Source organism: Euphorbia lathyris, chromosome 10 (genome assembly GCF_963576675.1).
Source record: "Euphorbia lathyris chromosome 10, ddEupLath1.1, whole genome shotgun sequence".
Classification (NCBI taxonomy): Eukaryota; Viridiplantae; Streptophyta; class Magnoliopsida; order Malpighiales; family Euphorbiaceae; genus Euphorbia; species Euphorbia lathyris.
In genome coordinates this window covers 13,402,308-13,412,358 of record NC_088919.1, presented here as the reverse complement: position 1 = coordinate 13,412,358, position 10,051 = coordinate 13,402,308, and the positions used below count along the sequence as shown (strand labels likewise).

At 31.2% G+C, this 10,051-nt stretch overlaps 1 non-coding gene across 1 annotated transcript; it reads right to left on the bottom strand.

The window, feature by feature from the left end:
• Positions 1-3,831: 3,831 nt before the first annotated feature.
• Positions 3,832-3,905, bottom strand: TRNAI-AAU (transfer RNA isoleucine (anticodon AAU)). Its single transcript has one exon. It is a non-coding gene; the product is annotated as a tRNA-Ile (tRNA).
• Positions 3,906-10,051: the final 6,146 nt, after the last annotated feature.

The following is a 10,051-nucleotide window of genomic DNA, read 5'->3' as shown; positions in this document are numbered from 1 at the left end:
CATATCTCAACAAGTGCCTCACCCCGGACCTCATCTATCATGGTACTCATCTCCCAATCTCCAAAAATATCGAATGCTCTACCCACATTGAATGGTATGTCTTGGCGAAGCTTGTCAAACCACTTCCCAATAAATGTTTGGATGGTCTTCCAACGCCCTTCATCTTGTTGAACGGGTCACCCTTGGATTCTCTTGATCTCCCCATCACGAACTGGAGGAATCAACACAATCTTCTTCCGCTCATGGCCTACCATAAATGGAATGTCCCAACGACATGTATCAACCCATTTAGGCTTACTCCCACAAATACTCCTCAAAACCCCTGTTAGAATAAATGGCTTTTGGTGATTGAATAAAATGGATTTGAAGTGGGGGGTATAGTTGTCTTTAAAGACTTTGCTTTCAAAAGCACTTTCACAATCCCACATTGGAAACTTGCAAATGTTTGAGTGGGTATATATATAGTTGGGCTTTAGAAGCCTTTAAATTGTGTTAAGTGGGTTTTGGCAAATATACCACACGCGCGCGCGCGCTCGCTCGTTCGTGCGACGCCCGCCCGTCCCGACTGGACTGGGCCCGAATTTTATTTTTCTTTTTATCCGTTTTAACTTTTTTGAATTTTTCTTCATCTTTTTATTCAGTCAAAACTGAACCTTATTTTTCTCCTAGTCTTACTCCACCTTCTAACGTTCATATTTCTGAAGGCTATAAATACAACCAGTTTCCAGCTTTGGAAATATAGTTTTTTCTCTCAATCGTTTTCTGGGCAAATAAAAAATACACTTTTGCTGTTCTACAATCTTCGACCTTGAGTGCACAGGTTCGAAGCTTTTCTATGTTAACCTTGGAGAGCGACCAGAGTTATAGATTGCACCTCCGCCTGCCGAAATTGCTTTCAAGGCAGTGGCCTCCGCCACGGCACAGTTCGATTTCCGCTCTTACTTTCAATTCGGTTTTTTCTGTAACCCTCTTTGTTTCTTACAATTTGAAAGCGATTTTCTGTTTCGCAATCATGTCTGCTTTAATTGCGAAATCCCTTCCTGACCTCTCCAAACTTGAACCTCTAGACGGTCTTAATTACAAAAGATGGTCGCAGAAAATTCTGATTTTCTTTGAACAGCTCGAACTGGACTATGTTGTCGTCCAGGATCCACCCTCTGACCCAAATGCTCCTGCCATGTCTCTAATTGTTCAGCAGTACGACACTCGTTCTGCAAAATACGAAAAAGACAACAAAACAGTTAGGGGTCATCTCCTAAATCATATGTCGAACCCACTGTTCGATATTTTTGTCAACAAAAAGTCTGCCAAAGAAATTTGGGATACCCTCAAAGAAAAATACGGGTCTGATGATGCAGGTAAACGTAAATACGTGGTTGGAAGATGGCTCAATTATCAAATGGTTGATGAAAAACCAATCATTGACCAGATTCATGAATATGAGAATCTAGTTGCTGAAGTTCTGGGTGAAGGCATGACAATGTCTGATCTACTGCAAGCTAATGTCCTCCTGGAAAAATTTCCACCCTCCTGGAGTGATTTCAGAAACCATCTGAAACATAAGAAAAAAGACTTCAGTCTCCAGGAGCTAGTCAGCCATATGAGAACTGAAGAAGCAAATCGTATGAAAGATAAGCAACTTTCCTCTAAGTCTGTTTCAATTAATGCTAATATTGTTGAATCTGTTGTGGTACCAAAAGACAGGAACAAAGGACCTTCAACCAAATTCGAAAAAGGCTCAAACCAAAACAAGCCTTTTAAGAAGAATGGAAGAATTCAGAAGAGGAAAGTAGTGGAATGCTTTGTGTGTGGTAAACCTGGCCACAAGGCATTTCAGTGCTACCAAAGGAAGAACCAACAGAACACCAATCATAATCCAAACAACAGAGCTGCTCCACAATCCAATTTGGTGGAAAATGAAGAAATTATTGCTGCTGTTGTGGTTGAAGCCAATTTGGTGGAAAACAAAACGGACTGGGTTCTAGATACTGGAGCTACAAGGCACTTATGCTCAAACAATGACCTGTTTAATCACTTTGAGGACGCTGCCGATGGGGAATGCGTCTACATGGGAAACACCACTACTGCTGGTGTTGTCGGTAAAGGAACAATTTTAATTAAGTTAACTTCTGGAAAAAGCTTGTCTTTAAATAATGTGTTGTATGTGCCTGCTCTTCATAGGAATCTTATTTCTGGTAGCTTGCTAAATAAGGATGGTTTAAAAATTATTTTTGAGGCTGATAAGGTTATTCTCACTAGGAATGGGACTTTTGTGGGAAAAGGGTACCTAGCTGATGGCCTTTTTATTTTGAACACTGTCCATGTGAATTCTGTTGGAATTAATGCAACTACATCTGCTTCTGTTTACTTGAGTGAATCCATTAATTTGTGGCATGGTAGATTAGGACATGTAAATTTTGCTTCCATTAAAAAATTGGGAAATATACATGTTATAAATGTCACTAACTCTGAAATTAATTCCAAATGTTCTATATGTGTGGAAGCAAAATTTGCAAAGAAACCTTTCTTACCTGTTGAGAGTAGAAGTACAGAACTGCTTGGTTTAATTCACTCTGATTTGGCTGATTTTAAAAACTCTGTTAGCAAAGGTGGCAAAAGATATTACATTACTTTTGTTGATGACTTCTCTAGATATACCAAAGTATATTTATTAAAATCAAAAGATGAGGCTGAGCATATGTTTATTAAATTTAAATCAGAGGTAGAGAATCAATTAGACAAGAAAATAAAAAGGCTTAGGTCCGATAGGGGAGGAGAGTATGGAACCTTTTTCCTTAAGTCCTTTTGTGAGAATAATGGGATTGTACATAAGACTAGTGCACCGTATACACCTCAACAAAATGGTATAGCTGAAAGGAAAAATAGAACTCTCAAAGAGATGATGAATGCCATGTTAATTAGTTCTGGGTTACCTGATAACATGTGGGGGGAAGCTGTCTTATCTGCATGTTATATTCTGAATAGGGTTCCTCATAAAAAATTAGATAAAACTCCTTATGAATTGTGGAAGGGGTTTGCACCCAATTTGAATTTTTTGAGAGTTTGGGGTTGTCTTGCTAAAGTTGCTTTTCCATCCTTTAAAAAACCAAACATAGGACCCAAGACCTTTGATTGCGTTTTCATTGGTTATGCCTCAAATAGTGCTGCTTATAGGTTCATGAATCTGAACGACTATAGCATTTGTGAATCTAGAGATGTAGTGTTCTTTGAAAACACCTTTCCCCTAAGGAAAGACAAACAGTGTGATGCAACTAGTGCTTCTACTTCATTACCTATTCCTACTCCAACTGTGCATGCGTCATCTCTACCTCAGGATGAGAATGAAAATGAAATTGGTAAGTTTGGTCAATTCTAGATATCATTATAAAATACATGTGTTTTGCTACTTATTCACCACCAGTGTTAGTTCTAAAAAAAATACATTTTTTGTGATTTAGTAATAGAATTGGAGATTAATATTTTTAAATTCGATAAAATATTTAAATTTTTCTGTCCAACTCGTACAAAATACAGTATAGTTTTTAAATTTTTAAATTTATTTTTTTTGTCTATGCATGTGTTTGTGCTCTGCTACTGATGAGTAATAAAATGACGTAGATATAAAGCGTAGATAATAAAATTTATGACGAGAAGATAGTTGGATGAATTATTTTTCAAATTTACTAAATTTACCTGCGTTAAGGATAAAATTGCTCTTGACTACGAATGTTAGGGGTAAAATTGTTTTTAGCTGTCAATGTTAGAGGTATTTTTGCACCATATCCCAAAAAAAATTAAAAAAAATTAGGATTAAAAAAACTGAAACATCTTTGGCCTATGCAGGTCTCGAACCTACGACCTTCGCGTTATTAGCACGACGCTCTAACCAACTGAGCTAATAGGCCTGAACATTTTTCAAACCGATCAGTATTTACTAACGCTTCTTAATTATCTTAGTAATTTTACTACTAATCACTTTGTCCCCAAATTTATGATTACTGCGAATTTGCATTGTGCCCGTAAAAATAGACTCATTAAAATTTAGGGTAAATAATTATAAAGTCCTTATATTTTTACATAACAAATTAGTAAGTCCATCATATTATTATAAGGTCCTTAAGTTTTATTTTAATCAACTCTTTAGTCCTTCCATTTATTTTTTTAGATGAAAGTACAAAATTGCCCCTAATTATACACATAAAAAAAAAACTTATCTTCAGGTTTCAAATTTAATCTAAATAGTGTTAATGGTGTTTTTGAAATATATACACCAAAACTCATATATACTTGCATATACTAATCATAAAAAAATATTATTTATTCTCTTAAATTTTTATTTTTTATTATAATATTTTAATACTAACATTAATATTATTATGAATTTTCGATAACTTAAAAAAATCAGATTTTAGTTGTTGATTCATAAAATTTATTAGAGATAAATAAAGATTAGTTTTTATAATTTTGTATAGTTTTACTTCTATTTTAATAATTTTTGAAATATTTTTCATTTATTTTTTTAGTTAATAAATTTTACATTACTAAATTAAAGTTCTATAATTGTACAAAATTTAATAAATTAATTACTTAATATAGGAGAGGTTATGATTATGTAGAAAAAAGAGAAAAAAAATAGAAAATAGAAAAAATATAATATGTTTATTATTAAAACATAGATTAAAGGGTAATTTTGGTATTTTAAAGATTTTTTAATATAGTTTGATCATTGCCTCAAACATAAGGACTAAGACGTTGACGAAAATAAAAACTGATGGACTATATAATTATTTGTAAAAACAAAAGGACTGACTAGTGTATTAGGTAAAACACACAGGGACCTTATAATTATTGACCCTAAAATTTATTGCCTATAAAACTCCAACTTGATATCGATATCTCTAATTTAAAAGACTCGATTTCAATTAAGTCAAATGACAACAAAATAATGTTTATTTATTATTTATTTAATATAGGGATAAAGTACAGAAATACCTATAGTCAGGAGCAATTTTATCCCTAACGTTGTCAAATTGAGAAATAATTCATCAAATTATCTTCTCAGTCATGAATCTTGTTATTCCCACTTCACATATGAGTCATTTTATCACTCATCACCGACGGGTCATAAAAATATGATTAGATGTGAAAAAAAATAATTTTTAAAAAATATATATATTGCCAAGATCATATACCGTACGGGCCCGACCGGCTGCAGCTCTCCGAGGACCTCGCACCAACACCAAAATTCAACATCAATCCGAGATAGCTATTGTGGCTCCGAGTTTGTTGTTGAATTCCAATTTAATTTAACTGCACTTCAATTCCTTGTATTTGATTTGTCCTTCCAATTCAATTGAATTAGCTATATGTTTAGTATAGAAGTTCTTCAATTGTAATTCATTTCCAGTTTCATGTTTTAAACACTTATTCAATCAATAAAATACCGATTTTTTACCAAATCTCGTGTCAATTTCGCACTTTAAATTCCTTTATTTTCTCGTCTTCAATTTACCCGCATTAGCTTAAATAAAACAATTTATCTAGCAAAGTTTCTATAACGGCGCTAGAGACCCAAGAGGGACTTTTTCAATCCTTGCGTCCCTCGCCAATCGTTTCGTTTAGAATTCAAGTTTTGGCGCGCAAATTCCATAAACTTAACCATTTCAATTGAGAAGTAATCTTCTCTGGCACGCCCGCACCCTAACCACACGTGACAATGTTGAAATTAGCATATTCGCAAAATATCGTTAACAGTAATAATATTGATATTTTAATTTAAGAAAAAAACTATAATTAGATAAAAATAATGGGGAAAATATAATAAAATTCAATATTCAAATTTAAGATTTAAAAAAAAAATTATAATTGGATAAAAACACACCTTGAGATTTAAGGGAAAATCAAAATGAAAAAAAAAATAGTGATTTAAGACAAAATGAAAAAAATAAATAAATAAGGATTTAAGGGAAAAGTTTGAGGATGGAGAGGTTCCAACCGAGGATACCTTAAAAATGAGGACACCTTAAAAATGTGTAGAAGCCTTACCTGCCAATTACACTATTTGTGCTATCTTAATTCAATGTCGCCATGAACAACTTTAATTCTTAAATATTTTCATTTTGAGGTCGTTAACGGTTATTTTGAGGATTTGGTTAAAGTTGAGTGGCCACCGATATTAAAAAGTGTAAAGTTTAGTAGTTATACCGTTAAGAATTGAAGTTCAGCAGCCACAATGTTAAAATGGGTAAAGTTCAGTGGCCATGGGTGTAATTTATCCTAAAAAATTCAGGATGCTTTATTATATGTGGTTTAAGATTTTTTTATCAAAATTAACAAAATGTTTATTAGATTATTAAAATATTTCTCTTTTAAAGTTTTACTTTCAACCGTAATCAGATCGAGACCGGAGTGAGTATTAAATGTTTGATAAAAATGAAAATTATTTGAAAAAATAAATGTTGAAATTTAAGTGTTGAATATTGTAGTATTGAAGGATTATTTTGACTTATCAAAATAAGTAATTTTAAATTTAATTGACTAATTTAAATAATAGAGAAATGATCGTTATTAAATACATTTAAATTAAATAAGTGATTAACGTTTTAATTCAAGTATTTAACAAGACCTAAGTCACTAGCAACTTAATTTGTTTTATTGATAATGATAAAATAAGATGACATAATTTCAGAATACATTACTTCAAAAAAAAATCAGAATACATGTAGAAATTTTAATTTCATGTATTATTATTTTCCACTAGGAAAAGAAGTACATAATTTTATTTATTATTTTTAACACTGTAGATGACAAGATCCATGATTAAAAAAACAGTTTAATAAATTATTTCTCATATTGACCGGGTAAATTACACTCATAGCCACTGAACTTTACTTATTTTAACATTTTGGCCACCGAATTTCAATTTTTAGCAGTATGGCCACTGAATTTTATATTTTGTAACACCAGTGGTCACTCAACTTTAACGAACTCCTTAAATTTACTGTTAACGACCTCAAAATGAAAATATTTGAGGATTAAAGTTGTTCATAACGATATTTAGCATGAAACCGCATTTTTTATTTTCTAAAATCACATATTTTTGAAACTTTCTCTTTCTAAAATTTCACACGCTCTTTCCTAACTGAACAACACATAAATAACCTTAAAACAAAAATTTTCAAGAATTAAATTTTCTTAGAATATCATTAATTCTTTGGATTTTTTATTTTGAGACTATCAACAGTCATTTTGAGGCGTTGAGTGGCCACAAGTGTTAAAAAGTATAAAGTTCAGTGACCAAACCGTTAAAATTGAAGTTCAATCACCACAATGTTAAAATATGTAAAGTTCAGTGACCATGGTATAACTTACCCCAAATTGACCCAACTTATCAATATTATGGTAAAAAATTGCACCATTTTAGACGTTAGACATAAAATTATTTCAGACTGCAATTATTAGAGGTATTTTTAAACGTTATACCTAATATAAAATATATATAAAAAAACAAATTAATAATTTTAATCACATCCATTAGAGATTAGTGAGAGTATTAAACTAGGTAAATAGCAACTTAATTTTTATTGATAATGATAAAATAAACTGAAATAATTTCAGAATACATCTAGGAATTTTAATTCCAAATATTATTATTTTCCACTAGGAAAAAAAGTACATAATTTTATTTAATTATTTTTTAGAAATTAAGTGCATACACTTAATTAGAAAATTGAGAATTGGCAAATTACTGGTTGACCCTCTAAATCCATGAGTTGTCACATACATCCACAAAATCCATGACTGCAGATCATTTTAGTACGACAATATAGTTGAGGTTTGCAATCTGCATTAGAGTGGCAAATTATTTGTTGACCCTCCAAATTTCTTGAACTTGCTAATATGCCTGCAAAATTAATAATCCCACTTAATTACTATTTCACAATAATAATAATAATAATATTCCTTCTAATAACATATTATGGAGTACAAAAAGATATATAATTTTTTTTTTTAATTTTATCGTATTGTTAACGGTATAAAAGTAACAAAATAATATTACGTATAGAACTTGCTAATATGCCTGCAAAAAAAAAAGGTAAAGAATACAATCTAAAACAAATGCAGGTTAAAGTCACCGAGAGACGAAAACGATTACAATACGAAAAAAACCCACAAATAACATGAATTTATTACAAAATGAACCTACAGAAAAATGCTATGAGAAAGTGAGGACAATGGAAACAGCTAGTTAGCAACCGAATTTAGAGATCAGATTAACATAAGTCTCTAACTTGTCTTAGTTGTTCATGAATCATTTTAAAAAGTATCTTTAACCCTTATTATTAACAGCTAAAGTTATTATTTTTAAGATATGAATTTATCAAATTATGAACACAATACTCAATTTTCCAAAAACTGATATAAAAAACTTCAAAAAATTTCATAAATGAACTTACAGAAAGATGCGATGACGATAATTTTTTAAAGCGACAATTGCTCCTGTTGCACCCAACATTAAAAAGTATCTTTAACCCTTATATATCCTTATTATTAACAACTAAAATTATTATTTTTTAACATATGACTTTATTAAATTATGAACATTACTCAATTTTTCAATAACCGATATCAAAAAGTTTAAAATTTAAAAATTGAACAATGTATTACTAAAATACGAGAATTAAATAGTATGTTGAATAAAAGTATAAGGACTAGTAAATTATTTATTCGAACTTACAGAAAGATGCTATGAGGATAGCAAGGAGAAAGAATGCAACATTAATGTTGAAATAAGCTTTAGCCATCTTTAATGAAATTGGATACACAGAGAGAATTTTTGTATTTGCTATTATTGAATATGTATGCTATTTATATGCAATTTTGTACCAAAACATAAATTTTAAACTCTAATAATGGAATATCACAACTAAGAAAATCTGACCCTGAGATATATAAATAATCATAAAATCACCTAAAAAATGGTAAGGTATTAATCAAATCTATTTTATGATGGTAATAAGGTAAGTCACAACTTTTCAAGGACCAAGTAAAAAAAAAAATTCTACTGTCTTGCGATGGTAAATCTTACTTCTTTAATATTGTTCTGGGTTAAATATACAATCGGTCACTGAACTTACATGATTGTTTCAAAATGGTCACTCAGCTTTGAGTTTTGTCTCGATTAGGTCACTCCGGCGATTACAATTACAGAGGTTAAAAGGCATTAGAATGATGTCATTACTGACACATCAACACGAGTCAACTCAGATCTCTAATCAAAACCACACATGATAGCCACGTCTCAGACCTTTGGATTTTTTCATAAAAATAACCGACAAGTACGTGGTAGGCAGATGGTTCATACGTGAATGTTATGTGTAGTTTCGGTCAACGAGCTGAGTTGATTCATGTTGACGTGTCAGCCATGATATCATTTCGGTGCGGTGGCCGGCTGAAGCTATCATGGCTATGTCTGGTTTCGATTATTTTATACGTGAAGCTTAAATTGATATTTAATATTTTTTTCAAAACAGATTACATCTATATCGCAGAGGCCAAACGCCGTATTCTTAAGTACCAAATTTTAATTGATAATAGATATGTCACATAGGTTAAGTTATGGTTAAATGTTTTTTTATTATGTCACATGACATTGAGACATGTGATTAGATGTCACGTAATCAATTCCGACGAAAAATTGAACAAAAAACTCCAATGTAACTTTATTGGGACAAAAACAAACTTAAGTGATTTTATTGAGACAAATTAAACTTATGTGACCTTTTGAGGAAATTGCCCAAACTTTAGTAGTGACCACAGGTGCTAATTACCCTTTTTTTTAATTTTTTCATGTCTAATCATATATTTATGATTTATTACTAATGCACAAGATAAAATGACTCACATGTGAAGTGTAAATGACAAGATTCGTGATCGAGAAGACAGTTTGATGAATTATTTTTCAAATTGGCCAAATTTGATAACGTTATGGGTTAAAATTGCTCCTGATTATAAACGTTTGGGGGTATTTTTGCACCTTATTCTTTTATCT